At 41.6% G+C, this 26,119-nt stretch overlaps 1 protein-coding gene across 5 annotated transcripts in view; it reads right to left on the reverse strand.

The window, feature by feature from the left end:
- The window catches only part of DYNC1I1 (dynein cytoplasmic 1 intermediate chain 1), a 315,600-nt gene extending 291,472 nt beyond the window's left edge, over positions 1-24,128 (reverse strand). For 4 of the 5 annotated variants that reach the window (XM_012450775.2, XM_012450772.2, XM_012450774.2 and 1 more), the window contains exon 1: positions 23,909-24,128. The gene's annotated coding sequence lies outside the window, so the exon portion shown is untranslated. Of the gene's footprint in view, positions 1-23,041; positions 23,057-23,908 lie in introns of those variants that run through there. The other variant, XM_012450771.3, reaches the window with a different exon arrangement.
- Positions 24,129-26,119: the final 1,991 nt, after the last annotated feature.

The raw sequence follows: 26,119 nt of genomic DNA on the forward strand, positions 1-26,119 counted from the left end.
TTAACAATCTCTTGAGGTAATTGTGGATATTCTTCACTATTACACCAAAAGTCAACAAATAGCTGTTTCTTAAAGGTCACCTGAAACGTGAATATGAAACCACATCAATCAATGAACTTTTTGTACTCTGTTACATTATAATCCATTGGTCTATCCTAAAGGTTGACTCAATCTTTTACTCATGTATGATTTTATAATGTCATGAGTAGTTTACTTGGAAAATATAAGTAACTGGAAAATAATAAATTATGCAGACCTTCCAAATGTTGACACATTTTATTATATCTCAAAAAAAAATTTAGTAACGTCATCGCCAATCTCTTCAGAAGTCTTTAGGTGTCATAAAACTGTCAAGCTAGGGTGGCAGATATAAGTTGCCCAAAATTCTAATTTTTGCTTGGAAGCTCAAGTTTTATCATTAGCAACAAATATTGTCAGTTGTGTGCTTGAAGTGACAAGCTCAAACCACTGATTTTTGAGAAAATGTCTACCAAATACTGAAGTCTGAATCACCCTAGTTTGTCAGATAGTCAAGTAAAAAATAGTGTTTCCTTTGTTTTTTTAAAGGGAGCTAGTTTAGCTCACAATTCAAACTATTGCACAAATGTTTTTCCTCAAGACAACTATTGAGCCTTGGTAGATAGCAGAAGGCTTTGTGTGTTCCCATTTGTCACACAGTAAGACATACATCCAAAAGTAGAGATTTAATGTAACTAATTTTTTTTTCTGCTTTATGAAGGACATACTTAAGTGAAACTGGGTTTTTTTTTTAAAACTGTGCATGTAGCAGTGAAATTTGGGCCGCCACTAATACACTTTGGTGCCACTGCCTCAAATCACATTGGAGTACCAGTAGTTTTACCCATGATTGCTTTTATAGCATCACTGCAAATGTCAACACAGTAGAAAAGACAGATAACATTTTAGTGTTATTATGAAAATAGCTTTGACCTTACAGATCCCAAATGTTTCTGGGGATCCCCCGGGGTTCCCCAACTGCACTCTGACTTAACCTAATTCTGATAAGATAGAGTCGATTCTAAAGCCTACAGAGACATTTACTTAACAAAATTTTGCTAAGTGTTTATATAAAAAATCTAAACAGAGGGAGTTCAGCCTCTTTCTTTTGAGGAAAAGAAATAGTGAAAGACACAGTAGCTAAATCACTAAGCATGAAAAATTCAAATTAGAGTCAAGAATTCCATAAACTATGATTCAGAAACACCTGGAAGACCTAAGTAAAACCTCTAGATACAGCATAAAGAAAACCAGCTGGGAAAGCGAGGTCTTGAATAGAAGCCCCCATAGAACAATGTGTGAAAGATTTAGCACTTGCCTAAGCCAGGTAACAGGTAAGGAAGACTATTTGAGAAGCCTGTTGTCATTCTCCATTCTCCTTCTCCCCCGACCACAAACGCGCGCGCGCGCGCGCGCGCACACACACACACACACACACACACATACACAATTGGGCTTTAGCCTGGTTGTAAAGTGAACTAAAACAGTTGTTAATGAACTGCAGATTTCTGTTTGTGTGAGTTTTTTATCCCTTTGTCCTAATTTTGCTGTAGTCTGCTGTTTTTTGGTCTTAATTATATTTAATTTTACAAAAGAAAACAAAGGGTGATTTTTACAGACCCCAATTATACCTAGTAGACTTTTTCATATCACTGAGGAGTTTGCAAGTCATCATCTTTGTTCACAAAGGCATTTTCAATTCATTTTATTTTTTAAAAATTAACTTTTATTTTAAATTCAGGGGTACATGTGCAGATTTGTTATGTAGGCAAACTTGTGTCATGGGGGTTTGTTGTATGGATTATTTTATCACCCAGGTATTATGCCTAGTTCCCACCAGTTACTTTTCTTGAGCCTCTCCCTCCTCCCACCTTCCATCCTTCAAAAGGCCCCAGCGTGTGTTGTTCCCCTCTATGAGTCTATGTGTTCTCATCATTTAGCTCCCACTTACAAGTGAGAACATCTGGTATTTGGTTTTCCATTCCTGAGTTAGTTTGCTAAAGATAATGCCCTCCAGCTCCATCCATGTTTCTGCAAAGGACATGATCTCATCTTTCTTATGGCTGTATCATATTTTATGGCATATATATCACATTTTCTTCATCCAGTCTACCATTGATGAGCATTTAGGTTGATTCCCTGTCTTTGCTATTGTGAACAGTATTAGTAGACTGCTTTAATAATTACAATTATACATGTTCATTTCAAAACAAGAACTTCAAAGTTTATATAATCCAGTACCAGCTCTTTACCCATAAATGGGAGATACAGTAATACACATTTACAACCATTAAATGGAAGCATTAAAATGGAAATGTGCAACTTCCTCCTTCTTGGACACTTTCATTAAATAATGCTTTCCTTCCAGTGTTTACTTATTCAAAATTTTACTAATTTTAATCCAAAGAAAGCTCTTAAACAAAAAGTTGTTATGATGGATGCTGATCAGTCTACTTCTGGTCCAATCTTGCTATCCCTCTGTATCACCACCTGGTGGCATCACATGTAAATTACATGAAAGAGCTAACACCAGAAGAAAAAGCTTTGCTTCTGAAATTCCCAGCCGCCTCATCAAAGCCAATAGTGGGCAGTCCCAAGGATGGCAAGAGTTTCACTTACATAGGAAGGACCTTTTTGTGTCAGTAGAGAACTACTATTTTGGCGGGAAAACAATCTCAATACATACGCACAGTTGAAACATTTATGTTGATTTTTTCTAGGTTTCTCAGAATTTTATTCATATTGGGTAAATTCTTGACTAGGAAATTCAGAAATGTTTCTAAAATTAAACCTTTAGTATCACTCTTGCTGAATTTGTGAGATATATTTAAGGTTGTTATGTCTACATATTGTCTCTAGTCCTATTTTCACTGTTTTATGATTCTGAGCTACCCAAATTGTACTACTTAAACTGTAACTTGAGCATTGGCAATTGCAGCACATTAAACAGGAGAGGCACTCGAGCCTTCAGCACAGAGGCCCATTATGCTAGAGAGAAAAATCAATCCATAGGGTATCTGCCCTCTCATCTAGTTAACAGAGTAGAGATGAGAGCTCTTAAATCTTAAAGGACTCAAAAGCCATTGTCGTCTTTGCCAAAAAGTTTGGAAAATTTTTGTTTTATTTCTGACCCCTATGGTGCATTCCACCAATTCAGAGATTCAATATTCTTCTCTTTGGAAAGGGAACTGTTCCTCAATTAAGAGAATCAGCCACTCATTTCTTAGAGTACCTTCCTTCAAGAAACACTCAGATGATATCAAGAGTCCTTAGGAAATGAGAATCTCAAGTAGAATCCTTGAAAGAGTATGAAACTAAAGATGGAACAGTTTGGACAACTAGAGAGCAGTATTTTGGAATTGGGTCACTGGGAATTAGGGCAGAAGAGGAACCGGAAAACAAAATCAGAAGAAAGGAGATGGGAGCCCTCTGAGGACTGTCACAAGGATAACTACATGAAGAAAGAAGTGAGGCCTTGCAACAGGATCTCTAGGAAACACACAACCTTGGGTCAAAACAGATAGGAAAGATGAATCATCTACTTAGGTCAGGTATCAGGTAAAAAAGCCAAACTAAGAAAGCTACCACAACTGCACTTTATGTAATAGGAAATTATGCATCTGTGCGCCTAGAGGTTCTAAAGCCTTCAGTGAATAGAAAGGAGCTGCTCCATCTCAAGAGGCACTCCCAAGAAGCACATGGGAAGAGGTGGCTCCTCCATACAGCGTCACACAGCTTCCTTTGGAACTTACATGGTGGCTCCTCATCATCACATTGGGCACATGGTAGGCACTGAGTAAACACTGGCTGTTACATAAATGGGTTAAAGATGGCCCCTGGGCATTGGTCCCTATGCTATTTACTTCTTCATAGCAGGCTGGGATCATTAGCTCATAACCCACCAGCACAAAACACAAATTCTCATACATCCAATTGCTTAAAATAGAGTTCAAATAAGCAAATTTTTAGCAATTTAGAGCCTGCCTGCAACCAACATCTGCTAGCCATAGATAAGACAAACTCTGTAGCTATAGAAATAATTCTAAACTGCTGTTGCCCTTCGGAACTCTCTGACACAGAGAGTCCCCACCTTGCTGTTGAGCAACATCACCTAGACCCATAGGCCCCATCTTCCAATCCCTTCTCCCCTGAGAGTTCCCTTGTCCTCTTCCACTCCTAGGTGGTGGCCTCATGATGCTCTTGTTGGGAGGTCTGCTGTGAGGGACTTCCTTTCATGCAGTCATATCCAAGCACCACCCAATAAAGCTGTTTAGCAATGCTGCCATCTTGTCTTTTCCTTGATCAGCCCACAAATTCTCAAACTCACCACACCCCACAACCAATTTTCAAGTCCTCCCAATTTGACCGCCTAATATTCCCCAGCCTGCCCTCTTTGATCCATATCCTTTCACATTGCACGAGGTCAGTCTTCATCATTGCCTCTGACAATTGCAATACTCTCCTAACTCGTCTTCCTGTGCTAACCTTGTTCCCTGATGATACATTCTCCACACAGTATCAGGGTGAGCTTTCTGTCACCCAAATCTGATGGGTACACTCCATATTGTCCATAGTTCCACTAAAATTTTGAGAACTTTCTAATCATCAATAAATTGACTCAGCATACTATGCTTTTAAACGACCAAAATCGGAGAAGTTATTCCTCATTATGCAACAAATCTATTTCCATAGGGTTTGGAGGGACAGTCATTGTTTCACTCATTAGTACAAATGTGCAACAAACATATACTCCTAAAACTGCCTCATCCATTCAACTATCTTTTACTAAGTCACTACCATTATATATCCATTGATATAATTTTTCCTGCCTAATTTATATTTTTAATCTCTGTTTTCTGACTTTAAAAGGATTTAGCAAAATCCATTAATTTATAATTGATAGTCTCTGTTGTTTATCTCAACCAAGAAATTCAGCGGTCTTGAATTTATTGCCCCAAATTCCTTGAGGATCAATTATCATGTTGATAGTTGGGCTTTCTCTTTAACAGTGATGTAAAAATAATCTATGCTTTAGAACAGAGCCATCTATTGCGCTTGGAGCTGTTTTCTCTGAGTTGCTAAGATGATAAATGAACATGTCTAAAATTAAACTACTCTCAGGTAACCTGGCAGACTGATATTTAAAATAACTGATAACAAGCAAATCTTTAGAGACGACTAGCTTTAGCTTTGACTCTGAGTCCTTCACCTGGTGTATTTAAAGAAGCCACATTATCTGTGCAACAAAGTTAAATCAAGACAGTACGAGCTAGTAGGTCTGCCTGAAGTGGGCATTCTCTGGATAGAGGATGCAGGCAAATTCAAGCCACCCAGCTGTTCTTGCAGCCCACAAGTGAGCACAAATCTAAACTATCAGGTTAAAGGAAATTTAAGTCAAGATACATTAATCACAATGGAGAAAGGAATAATTTTAATTTAAATAACTAATTTAAATATTATTTAATTCATATAATAAAGTAAAATTAGATTTTCCTGAAATAAATCAGCATACACATTCTCAGAAAAAAATTAATGTATTCTAATCCTCTAAAACCATTTATTAAGATTATCTCCACATCTTAATACCACTTAATTTCCTCTCAAATTTACTTACAAAATACTTACAAATTTTTAATTAAGCCCACCTAATTTTAAGGACCACCAATCCCTGTTGGGGTCATGATGAGTGGAAAAGCACATGCAGAGAAGAGGCCTCTAGGGTAATACTCTGTCCTCGCAACCAAAGCAAACCACTTTGGCATGTGAAGATCCAGTATTCAAACCCAAGTCTCCACAGCACATGCTTGTAACCACTGCATACACCTGTAGTTTTATGTTTTTTGCATCTTCTCTTGCCCCACCCTGTTGGTCATACCATCTCTATTGATTTATTCTACTTCTCTTGTATTCTTTCTTCATCATAGTCACCCAGTTTATGTCAGTAGTTTTCCTTCTAATGTTTGTTCAACAGATGATAAAGAATATGACAGCTGAGGAAAACACAGAGTTACTAAAGATTCCATAAGTCAATGTAGTCTGTGGTTACCACCTTGCTCATAAGAAAGCAGTGAAAGGCTTCCAAAGAGTAGATGACTCAACAAACCATCACGGAGGAAGACCAGACCTGAGGAAGGAACAGTTGAGTGGTGCATCTCAGGCAGAGGGGAAGTATGGACAAAGGTGGGAGGTAAGAAGAATGACTAGTCTGTGGGGCAAGTAATGGGATATGGATGGAACACTGAGAACAAAACGGGGTGGAGGAAGATGAGAATGGAGTCAGAGATCAGATTCCAAAGGTTGAGTGACCAATCATCTTAGTTTGCACAGAAATAAAGGGGTACATAGGACATGGGATGTACAGCGCTAGAACCAGGAAAGTCCCAAGCAAACCTGGCCAAGTTGGTCACCCTATAGCCAAAGGTTGGCTATGCCATGCTTTAAAGGGGTCTGAACTTCTCTGTATGCAGGAGGGAAACAGAAGGATTTGAGCCAGCACAAGACCAGTAATTAATTCTTAGGGTGTAATTCACAGTACACCAGCCTTTTAAAACATGGGTTGCAACCTGCCAGTGAGTTACAAAATCAAGTCAGTGGCCATCACAGCCATTTCTGTGATGTAACAGATTAGAATTATTAGAATGCACTGCACATGGTAAGAAACTTGTTTTGGACACATACATACACATGTACTGTTACATACCCAGTATTATTTATTATTGTTAGTTGCAGTTAAACTTTTGAAATATATTGGGCTAGATCAATTCTTAAACTGAAAAATTTTTAATTCTAAATTTATCTCTACCTTTATCCTTTCTCAGTCAACATTTTACATGTCATAACACTCACAGATCATGATGACATTTGCACAGTATGTTAGGGTGAACAAAGAAAGCTGTTCACTACCATAGGAGATTGACCAGGCTCTGACTACCTGAGCACCAAGAAATTAATACTGGGTACACATGGAACCTGTCATCCATTCACAGAGCACTGGCAGGAAGCTCTATCACAGAATGACCAAAGCAAACTCCACTCTATTTATTTAAATCTACCAGACAATTAAAGCAAAAAAACATAAACTAAGTCCCTCAATACTCCAAGGTACAAGCACATCAAAGTGGGTATTCTTGAAAGATTAACCAACTTTTCCAGCTACCTTAGTATGCAGATAACAGTGAAGAAAATCAATACTGCCAGAAATGCAGGACCATCACATATTCCCCACAGACTATGTCAACACAAATGCTGAATGCCGCTCTAGGATCCGGTATTTGCTATTTGCCCCATCAGCACAACCTTTATATTCCTTTTAGAAAGCAAATACCCATCTGAAAAGCTTGGCTGCAAATCCCCTATCCTGGCCCAGCACACAGCATTTTGTACACGAATGGATAACTCAGTGGTATGAAGCAGCATTCAGAACAGATTTTTCAACCAGTCCTAAAAGGCTTAAACCCTTCTCATATTCGTGTGTATTTTTTTAAAATTCAAGACTTTTTAAAAAATGTAGCTAGAGTTGGTTTCAACCATCTGTCACTTTAAGTGAAAATAGGATGCAGGCATGTATACATTAGCTTTTAAAGAAAACCAATTCTAGCAGAAAGAATTAAAATGGAGGAAGAATTATATCTCAATTTTCAAGACCAGGCATGCGAAGGAGTCACTAAATATTCAAAGTAAGTAGTAATTTACATGAATACATCTATCTCCTTTTCTACCTGTCAGGTTGCCCCATATTCCAGAACATTCCTTGATTAAACGTTACTGCAATTATACCTTTCCCACCCAATCACAGCCTTGGGAAGTAGCAGAGTGGAGACATAAAAGTGATTTCTCCACCATCACATAATTAGTGGTAGTCAACTGCCAAAGCTATTACATTAGAAGAAGAACAGAGTACTAAATCATACAAAAAAGGGCATGAAATTTTCAGGTTTTCCTCAGTGTGTGCAGGGAAAAGGCACCCTGACCAACTCACATCACCCTTCCTGTGTGTCTGGCAGGAAAGTCACCTTAATGGTGCCAGCACGCCACCTTGAAGCACTAGCTGTGACAACTGCTCCCTGGACTCCGGCTTCATGTACATCCAGCCTTTGATCTTCCCCACTTCAGTCAAAGGCAACTAATTCCAGCTACTCAGGCCAAACGTCTTGGAGCCATCTCTGATTTCCCTTTTCATCAAACTCCACATCCAATCTATCAGCAAATTATCTCTTCCTTCCAAACATTTCCAGAATCTGTCCACTTTTCACCACCTCCCCTGCTATTGCCCTGTCCAAGCCACCATCATCTGTCATTCATATTACTGCAAAAGCCCCCTAACGGGTCTCCTCATTTCTAGCTTTGCACCCCCTGCTCCTTTGCAGCCCATTCCCACAAAGCTGCTAGAGTAATTCATTAAAATACAAGTCAAGTCATGTCACTTCTCTGCAAAAAGTTCTCCAATGGCTCCCATTTCAGAGTAAAGGCCAAATTTCTTATAAAGGCCTCCATGGCCCTATACAGCACAACAATATTACTTTCCTGATCTCATTCCAGACATGCTGGCCTCCTAACTGTTCCTCAAATATACCAGGTACACACCCACCTCAGGGTCTTTGCATCTCCTATTCCCTCTGCCTGTTACGCATTTTCCCCTACATATCTGAATGGTTTGCTTTTTCAAGACTTAGTCCAAATTTCATCTCATTGAGGCCTTACCTGATCATTCTATTTTAAATAGCACACTATTCCCCACCCACTGTCCCTGCATTGCTGTCTTTTCTGCTGCCTTAAGTTTTTCTTCATTACATATATTAGACTTAATGTTTAAGTATTTTTTGTTGTTTGTCTCTCCTTTTAGAGGTTAAGCTCCAATGAAGGCATAGATTTTGTCCATATTGTTCACTGGTGTATTGTCAATACTTAGGATAGTGACTAGTCAGAGTGGATAATCAATATTTGCTTAATGCATGAACAAATTTGGCTTCAAAAAATGTGTCTGAGTGAACTCTTTCCCCTGTTCCTAGCCTTATGTTCTATAAACAGTGTCAAAGCTCCATTGGCTTTAGGATTCCCCTAGATCTATTTCTCCACCCTCCCTCTCAGCCCTTTTGCTTTGTTTAGGTGTCCTCAATTGCCATAGTATTGCCACACTTAGATTCTGCCTCCCTTCACAGCCCTTTTGAATGTATTAACATAATTGGACCACCTGCCCGTGTTACATCTGGACTCAGCCTTTAAGATTATCCTTAATAACCTCACTCTAGTTCTGTCCAAGCCATGCCTAGCTCAAATGAAGGGCCCAGAAACTCAAGTTCTCAGAAGAGTTCAGAATACTGACCTGTAAGCAAAGGCATTGTGATACAATGGGAAGTTAGGTTTCTCCTGGCAAAGTTAGTAAGTTGGCATTTTATGTTGGTGACCTAATATATAACATATACTTACATTGGGTTGCATGTTTGCCCATCACTAAGTTGCTAGAGAATGTGAACTACCTAAGAACAATCTAGACTCTCAAAACTAAGATTCAGACCTTAATCCTGTCTATCTGTATAGCTAACTGCTGGCCCTGATCAGCTACAATATGATAGCTGACTACAGGTAAGAATGTGTCACTGGGTTATTTTCAGCACATGAGTATGTACCCACACACACGTCCATATACAGTCACATAACCCCAAATTCCTCTGGCAGATCATAGCACACTTCTCCCCACTGCTCCAGTGCTTGCTGCACAGTGACTCTTTGCAGGAATGGAGTGGCGGGGCCAAGGGGAAGGAGGCTGGGATGATTTACCTTGATGTAAGGAAATGGGAGACTCCCTTGGGTTTCTGAGCAAGGTCCTCCATATGTTTCTAAATCAGGGAGAAGCATACTAATCAACCAAAATTTTTAATTTGCCAGGAGTCAGGAAGCCCAAGTAGTTGGCTCCACGATGTTAAATTTATCTTTATGTTAATTCAGTATAATGAGTCTTTTTACTGAGCCCCTACAAAGCACACAGTGTTGTCCTGGGTATCGTGGGGCTTACACAAATGATCAATATAGAGTCTGTCTCAAAAAGAACGTAATATGGGAGGGTCTGAAAACACAAACAACATTTCAGGGGAGATGGGACACATACATGATGAAGTTATAATGTACTAAGGAGGGCCAGGCGCGGTGGCTCACGCCTGTAATCCCAGCACTTTGGGAGGCCGAGGCGGGTGAATCACAAGGTCAAGAGATCGAGACCATCCTGGTCAACATGGTGAAACCCCGTCTCTACTGAAAATACAAAAAATTAGCTGGGCATGGTGGCGCTTGCCTGTAATCCCAGCTACTCAGGAGGGTGAGGCAGGAGAATTGCCTGAACCCAGGAGGCGGAGGTTGCGGTGAGCCGAGATTGCTCCATTGCACTCCAGCCTGGATAACAAGAGCGAAACCCCGTCTCAAAATAAAATAAAATAAAATAAAATAATGTACTAAGGAGTGCTTGCAAGAACTAGAGCACAGAGGGGGCTTCCTAAAGGAGGATGAGTGAGAGCCAGACACTGACGTGCAGGTAGGATGGGAACTGGGGAGCATTCCCTATGGAAGGAGAACTGCAACAGTGGCCAATGCTTGGGGAACAGCACAGTTCAATGTGATTGTAGCATATGGTCAAATGGGGTTGAGGTGCCAGAGGTGCAATGGAGAACAAGTTAGAAAGGGGAACGTTTGATGCCACACTCCCAGGCTATAACTGACCCAGGGCTATTTTTTTCTGCCCTTTGGTCCTGCCCTGCCTCAGAAGAAAGTTATTTATTTTTAGAACATGTAAGAGTCTTGAAAAAACATCAAGAATTTCCATGTTACACCCATTCAGTCTATTCAAATGTGTTAATCAAGGCAAACTACTGGAATTAACACTTTTCTTACCTATCACACTTTTGCTATATAGAATGAAAGAGTGAGAAATTAAGTGTTCAAAATAGACACCTTAGCATTTGCAATACATACATTCTTTGCATAAGATAAGCTTTCAGGATGAAAACTCTATCCCTCTAGCAATCTCTCCATTTTCTGTTCCTCATACCGTAAAATATATAAATATATATATACCTATATGGTATTTGGGGGTTTCTGGCATATACCTTTGAAATGACATATTTGTCTGGCCTCTAGTTTTGGGAAAGAGGATCAAACTATAAAAATCATCAGAGTACATTAGGAAATCACTGAATGAATGAAGGATTCAGTGAAAGAATGAGCCATCAAATGCACAGTGGCTTGGCCAATTTGGAATTAAGCTGGCAACATTTCTTGGTGTGTGTGTGTGTGTGTTTGTTTGTTTGTTTCAGATGTAGTCTCACTCTGTCGCCTAGGCTGGAGGGCAGTGGTGCAATCTCGGCTTAGTGCGACCTCTGCCTCCCAGGCTCAAGTGATCCTCACATCTCAGCCTCCTGACTAGCTGGAACTGCAGACATGCACCACCATGCCCAGCTAATTTTTCATTTTTTGGTAGAGACAGGGTTTTACCATGTTGTCCAGGCTGGTCTCGAGCTCCTGAGTTCAAGCAACCTACCTGCCTCAGCTTGGGATTACAGGCATGAGCCACTGCTCCAAACCTCTTATTTGTTTTTAATGGTTGTCACAAGCTGTTAAACTCCCTGAAGTTGCTATAGCATTCCCACTGTCTGGCAGGAGGAACTTATAAATGTTTGTTGAAGGCAAAAATGAATAAATGTTACAATTTAAACAGTTCCATGGAAAAGGAAGTAGGTAAAGGTTGCTACATTTTCCCACTTTGGCACCTGCCCCCCTTGTTTATGCTGACCCTAAGTGAATGGCAGGACCTGGCTGAATGAAAGAATAATACAAAGTTCTGTCTCACTACAAAGTATCAGAGATTCCTAAAATTTGAGGAAAATTATGTAGAAATTACCAGAGCCTCTCTAACCACTCACTGCTGATAAGTCTCTTCACAGACAATGTTCACAGGTGACATGCTTGAACCTTCCTAGGCACTGGGAACTCACTACCTCACAGACAGCCCAACCCATTATTTGAACAGCTTGAACCAATCAAAGGTTCTCTATTACATGGATATTAACTCTGTTTTTCACAAGAAGTTTGGGCTACAGCAGATAAGTATCCTCATAACTATTTGCCAAAGACAGAGTCTTTACGCCCACCCCTTTGCTGGCTTGCAGTCCACAAGCTCTGCAGCATCACCTCAAATTGCCCCCACTTTGCATTCAAGGAGTAGGTGGGGGTGGCAAAGAAGAAATAGAGGAGAGAGAAGGTGAGCATCTACCAAGATGAGCCTCACAGCCTCCCCTCCATCATACCCAGACTCTAGCTCATCAATCCTTTGCTATGGCACTGGGCCCAAGCACAAGGACATTATAACATTATGGAATCAAACAAGCAGAATGCCTCCATGATTCAGTCACAGTTCAATTATACCACATTAAATTTTAATTTAATGTAACATGACTTTGGAGTGCTGGGGTGAGAATAGGGAAGCTAGGAAATGTACCTACAATAGACCTGAATTACCAGATCTATCAGAATAGAAGCCAGATTGATACTCTAGAGCTCTCTAGACTATGTGGTTGCCTCTCAGACCAGGGAAAATACTGACTGAACATCTCACCCTGAAACACTCCACACGATCCTAATTCAGGAAGGCAAGTCTTCCAGAAACCCAGGAATTACTAAGCCCACATCCATTTGGGGCCCAGATGCCCAACAGGTGGTACGTTTTGGGAAGTCAATGTTTGTACTAAGCACATCAAAATGGTCCAAGGGAAAAAATTAAATCCTGTAAGAAATAAAAAATTAAGTGGGATTTATTCTTTCAAACCACAGCACAACACTAGGAAATGGATACTATTACTATGAATCCTGTTTTACAGATGAAGAAAATTACCTACAGGCAAGCAAAGTAACTTGTCAAGTTACTTTGCATAGCTAGTAAGCGGTGAAACTCAGCTGTGAACCTTATTTCCGGAGGCCATGCTCTTATACTGCTTCTTAACCATAATCACTGTTTTCATTTTCTCTGTGATCAAATCAGGTTCAAGAACAAAAGAGGAGGATGAAGGTAAAACATTAATTGAAATGTTTTGTCTGGATAACACCGATATCTGGTCAGTCTGCAAACTGAAAGAAGTGATTATTCACTTAATTATTAATCACTGCCCTTCTTTGAATCCCCATTGTACTTTGTTACATCTCTGAGGCATTTATCTCATTTTAGCATATGTGATAACCATTTGATATGTGATAACATATAACCACGTTGTAGGTAATAAATTGTTCTATTTTTCCCCCATTAGACATTAGCCCCTATGATCTTTACCTTCTTCATTTTCATGTGCCCACCAAGCATTCAGTCTTACTTATGGCTGGCATTCCGTAAGTTCTAAATGAATATTCTTGACTAGAATTGAACAACTACTGAAGGAAGCTAATTTTCACCCCACATATATCTTTTTTATTCATTGACAGCAAAATTTATATTTGTAAGCTCAGTTTTCTGGGAACCTGTTATTCCTTATGATGCTAAAATCATGCAAAAGCATTTTATATTTTAATGTGCATTCATTCAGGCATTAGTGATACGAACAGGAGGCAAGAAAATACTGGGTAGAAGACCGTGGTTAACCAGCAAAGGCTCCACTCACAAGCCTGGAAACCCATGGCTCTAAATGGGAACCAGCATTCCTGCTTTCATGCCCAAATGTCGCCTTTTCTAAAACCACTCTGGCCTGCCACAGTCCCAACCTGCACCCATAAAAACTCCAAACCCAGGCTCCACAAGCAGAAGAGCAGCAGACTGGCAGAAAGGCACAGCAGAGAAGGAGAGAAGAGAAGGAGCATCTGAACGTGGAGAGGAGTTTTGCTGCGGATGGGCAGAAAGGTGATTGGCCATAGGATGGCTGAACTCGAGGGGAGTTCTTCCCACTCCATCCCCTTTCCAGCCACCACTCAATAAAACCACTGTCTTCACCATCCTTCAACTCCATGTGTGACATGATTCTTCCTGGATGCTGGACAAGGATGCAGGTACCAAAAGGGCAGGCTGTCACCCTGACTCTCCATTGAGCTGGTTTAGTACTCAGCCATCCATCCACCGACAACAACTGCTAAAAGAGCATTAACTGTAACATATCCCTAGATGCTACCATGGGGCTGGGGCCCAAAAGTGCATGTCCTAGCTCCTGCACCTGCCTGTCTGCATGCTCCCCCCTCCCATAATGGATTTCAGAATGCATTGGCTGGGAAAATGAGCGACACCCCACCTCAAGTCCCGCAAAGGGCTCAGGGAACTCTCCCAATTCACTTGTAGAGTTGGACGCTGAAACCAACCACTGAAAACATATGTAATTACATATCAGTCAGTGTCCCTATGGGTGCCTCTTAGAGACTATAGTTATTAGCAGAAATAGGCAAATCTCATATAAGCCCCTCCCTTCCATAGTCATTTGCGTTTATTATGAAATTCCAGTTCCCCTACCATAGGACTACACTTAAGGACCCCATTGTAGTCAGGCATGGCCATAGGACTTATTTTGGCTAATGAAATGTGAATGAGGTGCATATGTCACATCCAGGAGTTTTAATATCCAGTATGCGATTTACCACAGGGATTGCAGAAGTATGTATCAAGATGAAGCCTCATGCAGCATGGGCCTCTGAATGAACATGGTGAACAGAGCCCCTTGTTGACCCACACTGGATATGTAACGTGGCCAAGAAAAAACTTTTGTTGGGTTACTCCACTGAGGTTTGAGAGTTATTTGTTATTGCATCACTACATAGCCTAGCCTGATCAAATCCACTCCGATGAGTCAGAAATCTGGTTACTTTTCACCGTCCTTGACAGTGCTGACATCTTCTAGCAACCCTCCTTTGCCATCCCCATCTTAAAGTGCTGTGGAATGTCTCATGAGGAGTGTATAAAGAATAAGTACTAAATGTCATTATTAACCACACAGTCTCCAGAGCATGTGCCCTGGTTAAAGCTACTTTCTGTATTTTCCTCCAGAGAGTTTAGAAAACACTTTTTCCATGTGCTGCCCAGATCTGCCTTTCCGGCGTTTGGGAAGGTAGCGGTGGTGTTGACAATGTTAGAGGGTGATGTTTCCAGTACCCTGACCCATCATCAAAAGTAAACTTTTGCCCAATTAACTAAGGAAAAATGGCTGAGTCTGGGCAGACTATACCAGGGAAAGGGAACACTAGAGTATATCTTCCTCCTCCTCGACAACAGTTTTGTAACCCAACTTTTCTATCGACTTTAAAGTCTCTAATTTATTGCCTTAGAATTTTCTGAACTCACATTTCTTCATTTTTAAAAACAAGGGATTCTCAAGGGAAATGAGCATAGTTCCCCCGGCTTTAAATTCTCTGGCCCAAGATATGGGATTTCACCCTTGCTTGATATGCCAATTACTTTTCAGCAGCACTTGACAAATATTAAAAAGCTTAAAATAGGAAGCAAGAAAATGTGTAAATATTCAAAACCCTAAACTTGGCCTTTTACAATGTCCCTGGGTGGTCCATATTTGCATTGAGCGATTTAGTTTGGCATTTTAACTTATGTAAATAGATTCTCATTTTCCTCTGAGTCTGAAGGCATTCAAAGACAGAGGATCCTCTTTCCAAATCAGCTGTAACCTATACCTTCTGAAAGTGAACAAAGTCACACTTTTCAAGGAAACAGACAGAGAAGGTTTTTTTTTGTTTGTTTGTTATTCTTTCTTCCACAAAATACACACCAATTCCCACAACCTCTTGCTATATTGATACTAATGGGCGGATGGTGAAACAGGAGACGCACCGTCATTTTAAAAGGGGACGTTGTGTCAAAACACTCATTCCCCACAGGGCCTGCTTCCCTTTCCATCATCCAAATCCACGAACTGACATTCCACAAGTTGGTTCTGAGACAGAGTCTCAGGGTCATCCCCTGCACTCAGGCTCATTTTAACATTCAACAACTTAATAAACATTTAAAGGTTTCCATATGGTGTGTTGTAGGATCTAAAACTGCATTAGGAGAGGACTTCATTCCATTTCAATTAGTAAAGTCTTCATCTTGTCAAAGAAATGTGTACTATTTCAGGTCAAGGTAGACAATCTAGCATGTATTCTAAAAGGGAAAGTGATTGTAGGCAAAGGATGTATCAATCTAACATGTATTCTAAAAGGGAAAGTGATTGTAGGCAAAGGATGTATAATGTTGTGTCATCATTTATTCATTAGAATGAATAAATATTTCATTTATTCAATGAAAATATACTCATTACTTGGCTTCACTATGGACATGAGAGTAAAATATAAACCTGGTAACGAATTAAAATGTCCCTTCTACCAGAAAGAAGCCAATGTACTGGACTGCTCGGTGGACAGTGTCAGATCAAAGCCAGACCAAATGGATTAGCCTAAGGGGTTCAAAAAAGGGGAACATGAGATTCAAACCATGCTGCCTGTCACTTCTAGAATGAAATACTGTCCTCCTCAAGACTCCCCTTCCCCCAGCAGAAATGCTCAGCATGATCCTGATTCAGGAAGGCAAGGCTTCCAGGATTCTAGGCAATACCAAGCACACATTCATATTGGGCACAGACACACAATGGGTGGTACATTTCAGGAAGCAAATGTTTTTACCAAACACATTAAAATGCTCCAAGGAGAAAAACGACTCAATCTGATAAGAAAAGAAAATTAAGTAGGATTTATTCTAGCTAATATTTCAGGTCAATAAAAGCTTGTTGAGTATTAACCATGTGCAAGATTGTCTGCTGGAAGACACAATGATGTCTGAAAGCCTAAAGTCTAGGAGAAAGATGTATGTAAATGAGTAAATTTAAATCAAGACAATTTTTTGTTTTTTTTAAAAAAACAAAGCATACCTTTGATTCAAAGGAAGGCAAGATCACACATATCTCAGAGAAACTAGAGAGTGATATAATTGCTGTTTGATAATAAAAACAATCATCCGTGGATTTAGCATGTGCCATATACTGGGTCCTGTACACTCATTGTCTGCAATCCTCACAATAACTTTGCAAGCCAGGCATCATTGTCCCCATTTTACAGATGAAGAAACTGAGGCTCACATAGGCAGTAAGTGAGATATCTGACCTCTTCTTCTCATTACTTTATGCTGCCTCTTAGATGTTGTGCTTTTACTATCTTATAAAGACCAAAAAAAAAATTGACTTAAATTATTAAACAGGGAAGATTTCAATGAGAAAACTAGAACTTCTAAAGCAGAGTCATAACCTTGGCATCACCAACATGTTGGGTCAGATAATTCTTTGTTGTGGAAGCCATCTTGTGCTTTGTGGGATGTTCAGCAGCAGTCCCCCACTCCACCCACTAGATGCCAGTCGTCACCCCTTCTCCCCAATTGAGATAATTAAAAAATGTCTCCAGATATTGCCAAATGTCCCCTGGAGAAGACAATTGCTCCTGGCTAAGAACCACTGATCTAAAAACTTGCTGGGGCCAGGTGCAGTGACTCATGTCTGTAATCCCAACACTTAGGAGGCTGAGGCAGGAGGACTGCTGGAAGCCACAAATTTAAGATCAGCCTGGGCAACACAGCAAGACACCATCCCTATGAAAAAAAAATTTTTTTTTTTTTTTTTTTTTTTTTTTGAGATGGAGTTTCGCTCTTGTTACCCAGGCTGAGTGCAATGGCGTGATCTCGGCTCATCGCAACCTCCACCTCCTGGGTTCAGGCAATTCTCCTGCCTCAGCCTCCTGAGTAGCTGGGATTACAGGCACGTGCCACCATGCCCAGCTAATTTTTTGTATTTTCAGTAGAGACGGGGTTTCACCACATTGACCAGGGTGGTCTCGATCTCTTGACCTCGTGATCCACCCGCCTCGGCCTCCCAAAGTGCTGGGATAAAAATTTTTTTAACTAGTGGTGTGGTGGGACACACCTGTAGTCCCAGTTACTTGGAAGGATGAGTTGAGAGAAACGCTTGAGCCCAGGAGTTGGAGTTGCAGTGAGTTATGATCGTGCCACTATACTCCAGCCTAAGCCACAGAGTAAGACCCTATTTGTAAATAAATAAATAAAATTAAAAAGAAAAGAAAGCACTGGAATGAGCCCATCTTGTACTGAAAATCATTAAATAGAAGAAAGATGAAAGACAGCTATCCATAGTCACCTCTACTTGAGAGCAGGAAATGGGACCAGCCTCTGTGCAGTTCCTGTGGCCCTACCCACCTCTAATTTGAGTCCCATATACAAAAGGCAATGGGCCTGACTGCCAGTAGCTGTGCCACATTGACCTATAACACACAGCACCTGTGCTACATAAACTTGCAGTCTTCAAACTGGTATCTGCATATCCCTGGCTTCCACAGAGGCTTTCTAAAGAGCCTGCAGGCAAGGGAAAAGTTAATGACATTAATTTCCAGATCCGCAGCTTCTGTCTGTATGCTTTCCTAAAACTGTCTACCAGACAATGTGCCCATGGTGTAGAATTATTCAGGGTCTCTTTTTCCACCTCCATTTTCACAAAATGCCTTCTGCCATATTACCATTAAAGACAAATATAAACTAAACAAACAAACAAAATCCCAGAAAATCCCAAATCTTACTGTGGTGCTTAACTGCAAGATATAAAAACATCCCTTTGTGAAAAGAGCTTCTTCACATATATTTTAAATTGAAGTTGGTATAGTTTTTAGAATTTAATTGGATTCAAAGAATGATGTCATGGTTTTATTTTTTAACTGTCAAAATTTACAACATTCTGAAAAAGTACATTAATTGTGATCCTATAAATTTATGATGAAAAGCCTTAGATGTAACCTAAAATATGTGGAGGTGAGGGAGCTGCAGAATTTTTAAAAATCCATGAGGGATTATAGAAGAGAAAAAAAATGTTGGAAGAGCACTGAGTAAAAGTGTAATGAAGCACACTGGAATTGTTATCAGGCAGGTCTGCTGATCAAGTACAATCATCCTCTACAGTGCCTGAGATTCATTACTTTTATTATGAAGGCCCTCAACTCTGACCAAAATTTCTGCTTTGTGTGTTTGCCATTAGCTGTTCTGTACCCCTACAATGAAACAGTGGGTTGTTCTATGCAAACATAGCAATATAGGTAAGCAGAAAACTGTTAGGGCTGAAGTAATAATTTGGAAGCAAGAACAGCTGTTAAGAGGATTTCAGGACTGATATGAACTGCAAACTAAAGAGCACATAAGTCATCTGGTAAGCAGTGGCCCTTCCAGGATTTAGGAGCAAGTCAGTGTTCCAGATTATGACACAGCCATTATTATCAGGGAAGCCCCAGAGGACAGAGCAGCCTTAAAGTCAATTCAACTTTGCAATGAATAAAGTTTTGATTTGCAGTTACCCCTGCAAGATAGTTTTCAGCCTGTGTTAGGTGGGGGCTGCTGTGCATTTGGTACTCGGCAAGACAACTGGCGACAGGGGAAGCAAACGTGTGGAGCTTCAACTCACATTACGGAAAGCAGGGCTTGCTTTTCTTCTTCCACACTGGGAAACATACAACTTGTTGTTGTTGTTCCTTTGATAACACTTTTAGGCTTTTCCTATCTGTGTGTGAACATATTTCTTGAGGGACTCTCAGTCCTGGCACAATAAAAAGCTACACTAAACAATACTTTTTTTGGTATCCCACATAGACAGAGAAACAATGAGATATGGCAGGAAGAGAAGAAAGACTTTGGAATAAGGCTGACCTGCATTTCAAATCCAGCCCTTCACTATCTGGCCCCATATGGCCTTGACCAAGTGACTTAATCTCTCTGAGCATCTCCTTGTTTGTCAAAGAAAGAGAAAAATGTCCACCTTACAGGGATGTTGGGATGATTCAATGAACTAATACATCTGTAAAGCACTGATTATGCACAGGGGAGGTGCTCAGTGAATGCCAAGCTGAGCTAGGACTGCCTGCCATACCTGGAGGCCTGACTCAGTTGCAGGCCTGACTCAGTGTCAGTTGGTGTTTGCTGCACCTGCTACCTGGATCCTGGTGAAATGCCAAAAAATGTCCTGATAGCCAAGAACATTTTATTTTTGGCTGCCTCTGGTAGGATAGTTTTGCTTTGTCTTCCATCCATCTCAGCAGAATGACTGCTGCTCCTCTCTTCTTTTTTCATCAGCACATGTAAACCAGTGATTCTTCATGTATTTTTAGTTACAAATATCCCCATTTCTTCCCTAGAAAACTACATATATGCACAAATGCATGAAAATTTGCATCAATTCTAGCGGGTTCAATGACCATCTGAAAACCATTCATATGCCTCCCTTTCACAGTATCTATGGACTTTTATTTAAGAAGGTTCCTTCAACAAAGAATCAGGGATGTTTTATGAAAATGTGAGCTCATGAGGATTAGTACCTAGTCAGTGGTATCTATGTTACAATGGAAACTTCACTCTGAGATTCTGGGGCCAGGCCTCAGGCAGACAGGAATCAAGGAAAACAAGTACAGGATATTGATGAAAACTCTCTGTCAAGACGAGTAATTTTTTTTTTTTAAAGACAGGGTCTTGCTCTGTCACCCAGGCTGGAGTCAATGGTGCAATCTCGTATCACTGCAACTTCTGCCTCCTGGGTTCAAGTGATTCTCCTTCCTCAGCCTCCTGAATAGCTGGGATTAAAGGCACGAGCCTCCAGGCTGGTCTCAAACTCCTGGCCTCAAGTGATTGACCTGCCTTGGTCTTCCAAAGTGCTGGGATTACAGATGTGAACTACTGTGCCTAGCCAAGAGGAATAACTTCTACATGGACCTGGTCAAGGGCTTATACATTGCAAAGAAGAAAAACAAGAGTTGAATTAATTTGAGTTAATTCTCAAAAAATGTCAACTCTAAAAGTTCCTTGGCCCAGCAAAGTTTCCAAAAGAATATGTGTTCTCACATGTTCTAGGGGATGTAGAAGCTGCAAAGGTTTCTAGTAAAAGAGATCCCTGAATAAGGTAGCAACTACTTACAGAACATTTGAGATCCGCAAAGCATAATGGGAAATTAGCTACTTTCATTAAGGAGACAAAACTAACGCCATATTTTATTTTAAGGAGCCATTGGTCTACATTGAGTGTGCATATATTATTCACAGTTACCAATCAGCTGGCAAAAAAGTGTGGCTACACTTGCGGCGTTAAAGAAATAACAATGGATCACACTGACATTGGGCAGCAAACTTGAAAGAAACAGACACACACTGGCTTTTTTGTTGCTCGCACAGCACAATAGCCAAAATGAATGGGTCCTAGTTTCACAGCCTTGGGAGAGCCCTCATTTGAATCCTACCTCTGCAATTTACTAAATGACCTCGAGCATGTCATTTAACTCATTTAATTATTTGTAAAATATGGACAATAATGTCTACTTCATATGATTAATATAAGAATTAAAATGTGATAACAAAAGAACTTGGTATTCAATACAAGAAAATTAACCAATGTAATTGTTTTATAGTATGGAAGACAGAGGTTAAAACTCCTGGCCTGGAGTCAGGCCTCCCAGATTCAAATCCTTCCTTGCTCAACTTAGTAGCTGAGCAAAAGTTACTTGATATCTTTGTGTCTTAGTTTTCTCATCTGTAAAACATGATTACAATATCTGCCTCATAAGATTTTTGTGATGTTTAATGCCTGTGAAAGTATTTTAAAATGCAATGCTGAGTAAAGTGCTCAATATATTTTAGCTATTGTTATCAATCTTTGTTTCATTTGGTGGAACAAAGTGTAATGAAGGAATATATTTGTTTGAAACAGATTTTGAAACAGACGCATGTGACCTTTTCATTTAATGCTAGGTTAAACAACAAAGAAGCTGGAGAAAATGATAACAGAGTGAAGCCTGTGCACACTGTCTGTACTAAGAGAGGTACCTAGATTTCAGATTTGGCATGCATTTCACAAGATCGGTCTACGTTGCTGTTTTGAGTATGGACAGAGAAGCACCCTGGCTGGATCCTTGACTCAGCACTGTCATCAAGGGCAAAGCTCATTTATTAAATGTAGACTCGGGAAGGAGTGTTTTTGGAAGTAGAGGGATTGGGAAGAAAGATCCCAGAGCCTTCTCTGAGACATAAAATATGGTGATTGAAATGCCAAGTGACTTCCTCTTACTCTCTTCGAAATTAGAAACTAAAGACCATGGACCACTATTATAAGAACTCTGCCCCTTTTCCTGTGGGTCGAGTTTATCTTCTCTGCCCATATCCCTACTGGTGATTTTACCTAAAGCTTTAACAGAAAAACAACCATGCATGCTTTAGGTAGCAAAGAGGGAGGAAAGGCTGCAAGCCATCCCCTCCTCCTCCAGGTGACTGCACTAGAGGCTGCAGCATCTCAGAGGTCCAAAGGGGGAGGAAGCAAGTGCATTTATCTGAGTCCTGAGACAAGGAAGAAAAAGTAAAATGCTGAGGTGATGTGGGCCAAAAACAGGGCTAACAGCTTGACAGGCTGGAAGAGCCTGCATTTGACCCCCAATTGCATTCTAAAAAATTCCCAAGGATGGTGCTGGAAGGTTTTAAGAGGAATGGGTCTTGGAGCACTGGATCCTCAGACCTAAACAAATATTGAAGAGTTGGTTACTATGAAGAGAACATCTGGGGACTCAGAGGCAGAAGTTTCAGATTTTATTTTATTGAGAAATATGATCAAAAGAGCTGAGTTTGGACCCTTTCTTCCACACCAAACCTTTCTGAACAACCTTGGCATTTTAAAAAAATTAGAGGTAGTATTACATTCTCACCAGTACCCTCTGCTTGCAAGGTGCACTGACTGTTCCCTTTTCAAATTTAGTAACACTGATCAACGCATTTCTCTATAATTTCCACAATCAAAGTATGTACACAGACTGTCACCCATGTCTGTGTTAATATCAGTCATGGGATGTCACCTGCAGTTGCCTGTGCCTTACTGTTAGCTATTCTTTTTGCTAATCTAGAACGTTTGGAAGCAATTTTTCACAACTATGAACTACAGGATGTCTACAATGCCCACCTGAAAGGCATTCCAAGCAAGAAAATGGCTGGCTACTTGTTCCTGCCCCTTACCTAGGATTAGTAGAAGCCAGAATAACGCATATAGTCCATCTTCTGCATATTGTTGAGTCTCTGATCTCCTATGTAATTTCCTGTCCTGATCCTGGGCTTCTGTTTAATCTTATTAGCCAAGGTACAAGTCATGAGACTCCTGCACACTCAGTTCCCCTCAGCGCTGCCAGGATCACTGCACTTACGATGACGACGCACGGATTTATAAGGCCAGAGCGATTTCGAGTGGGAGCTGGGGGAAGGAGAGCCAGGCGGCCGGGAAGGTGTTTACCAAAACAGCATCCCCCAGCCATACTTTTTCGCAGCAGAGAGAAACTGGCATCTTCTTGCATAAGTGTTTAATTAATGCCCTGCTGGAAGTGCATTCGCTTCCTCCGACTTGCAGGGTAGTGACAGCATCTAAGAGCTTTGCAGACAGCTCGAAATGTAATCAAACAAGCATCCTTTCCCCTCCCTCTGCAGCTTCCCCAGGGGCGGTCAGCCGGTGGCCCAGAGGGGTGCAGATTTCAACGCCGCTCGCCCTCTGCTCCCCCGGGGAAGAACAAGGCGGGGCGCACTGGGACGCCACTCCCAGCCCACAAGGTGGGCGACCAGGTGGTGACACCACGACCCCTTCCTCCTCTGCCCCAGTCTCTCGGCTCTGGCGAGAGGGCGCTGCCGCTGGGGGGCTCTGGCCGCCTTCCGGCGCAACGGAACACGCAGGAGCCTGGGCAGGGGGCCACGGCAAGGGTCCGGCTGAGGCTGAGGGGCCTCAGCTCCAGCCTGGTTCCCAGCGCAGACGACACCGGGGTGGGGAGGGTTGAGGAAGGTTGGGGAGAGGTGCGGAGGCGGCGGTCTGGGGAGCTGCAACATCCCGCTTCTGTTTACCTGGACGCGCTCGGCAGCGGCGGAACTGGGCTCCCCGAGCCGGCGGCGGCTCCCGGGAGGCGGCAGCGTTGGCGCGGGCGGCTCCCGAAGGTGGCGGTGTCGGCGCGGGCAGGATGTGCTGTCTCACGCTGCGCCGGCCGCTCCGCTCGCGCTCCTACGGGAGCTATCACTTCCTCTCTTCCGGAGCCCAACACTGACAGCTCCCCGGAGCACCCAGTCTGCGGGGCTCGCCCCGCCCCCTGCCCACGCCCTCCACGCCCCCCACGCCCCCCACGCCCTCCACGCCGCCCGCGCCCCTCTTGCGGGAGGGACGCCGCTTGGCGTCTACCGCGCCCAGTTTCGCCAGGAGAGGGTGGAGCCGGCCCCTAGGCTGGTGGCAAGCAGGGGCCCTGGAAAGGTCAATTCGTATATCCCTCTGCCGTCGGCAGGACTTAGACCCTAAGTTGCTGCAAAGAGAAGAGCTTCAGTATTCTGAGAGCTCCTGCTGAAATACCACCATTGAATAACTTTCACTCCCAGGCAACTCCACTTCTTAAGGTCAGTTAAATAGAAATAAAGAAAGCTCAGATCCACCTGCTGTACACAATAACTTATAGGTCTGATTGATCCCAATTTTCCTAGAAGAAAAAAGAATTAAGTGTATGTGGGTGTTTGTATGTGTGTGTAACTTAGCCTTCACATCGCTTCTTAAAGTCCTAGCTTTTAAAAATCTGGGTAACTATGATTGGACTCTGCCAAAGCTTGCCACAACAGCTAAGTTACAAGGCCAAAAAATGGAGTTTGGAATATTAGGGGATTTGGCAGCCTTTTATAGATAAGCTTTTCATCATATTTCTTGTACATCTGTGGGGTATTTGTACACATTAGAATGTAAGTTAGTGGAGGGCACGGACTCTATCTTGTTCACTGTTGTATTCTCAGTATCTAGAACAGCATTTGATATATAATGGGTACTTAGTAAATATGAACTTATTAATTCACAAGCCCTACAGTAATTTAAAATACAGATTCTAGTATGAATACGTACTCATCTGTAAATGGCCATCCTTATTCTAATTTGGCCTTCCTGACTAATTTACTGTATCATAAATATGGCTAGAAAAGAGAGAGGTGAAACGTCTAGGTGGAAGGTATTTAAGATATTTCAGAAGGAAAATTCTGTGAAATAAATATTTGCCACTACCATAAACGAATATTTAATACATGTCAATTATACGTACATTTTCCTGTAACTTTTCTATAACATTATGCAGTACATATAATGAATGCCATGCCCCCAGAAAAGAAATTTGAGTCAAAGAAGTTAACTCCCTTGCCCGAGTTCCGTAGCTACTGAGTGATCTAGCTGAGATTTGAATTCCCATTCACCTGCAGCTTGTACTTTAACTACTTTGTATTTTTGTCTTTCCAACATGGCATTGTGTTTGTTGTTGTTGTTTTTAAGACAGAGTGTCACTCTGTTGCCCAGGCTGGAGTGCAGTGGTGCAATCTTGGCTCACTGAAACCTCCTGGGTTCAAGCGATTCTCCTGCCTCAGCCTCCTGACTAGCTGGCATTACAGGTGGGCACCACCAGGCCTGGCTAATTTTTGTATTTTTAGTAGAGACGAGTTTTCACCATGTTGGCCAGGCTGGTCTTGAACTCCTGACCTCAAATGATCTGCCCTCTTAGGCCTCCCAAAGTGCTGGGATTACAGGTGTGAGCCACCATGCCTGGCCCCAACATGGCATTGTTGAGTGCCCATGAAATAGGAGGTGGGACTCAGACACTGGAACAAATTGAGGACTAGCTGAAACAGGGATGGGGTGGAGGCAGCTTTCCATAAGAGATGCCCACCAGAGTGCCATGTCAGTTTACCATTGTCATGGCAATGCCTAGGAGTTACCACCCCCTTCCATGGCAATGACCCCGTGACCCAGAAGTTACTACCCTTTCTCTAAAAATTTCTGCATAAACCACCCCTTAATCTACAAGTAATTAAAGTAGGTATCAATATGACTGCAAAATGGCCCTGAGCCGTAATTACTGTCTGCCTCTGGGGTAGCCTTGCTCTGCAGGAGCAGTCACAGAGCTGTAACACCGCTGCCACTTCAATAAAGCAGTATTTTTCAAATCTCACCACTTCCTCACCCTTGAATTTTTCCTGGGCAAAGCCAAGAACCCTTGTGGACTAAGCTCCAGTCTGGGGGATTGTCTATACTCCATCACCCAC

The sequence above is a fragment of the Aotus nancymaae genome, unplaced genomic scaffold (genome assembly GCF_030222135.1).
Source record: "Aotus nancymaae isolate 86718 unplaced genomic scaffold, 86718_ANA_hifiasm-v0.15.2.pri h1tg000025l, whole genome shotgun sequence".
NCBI lineage: Eukaryota > Metazoa > Chordata > Mammalia > Primates > Aotidae > Aotus > Aotus nancymaae.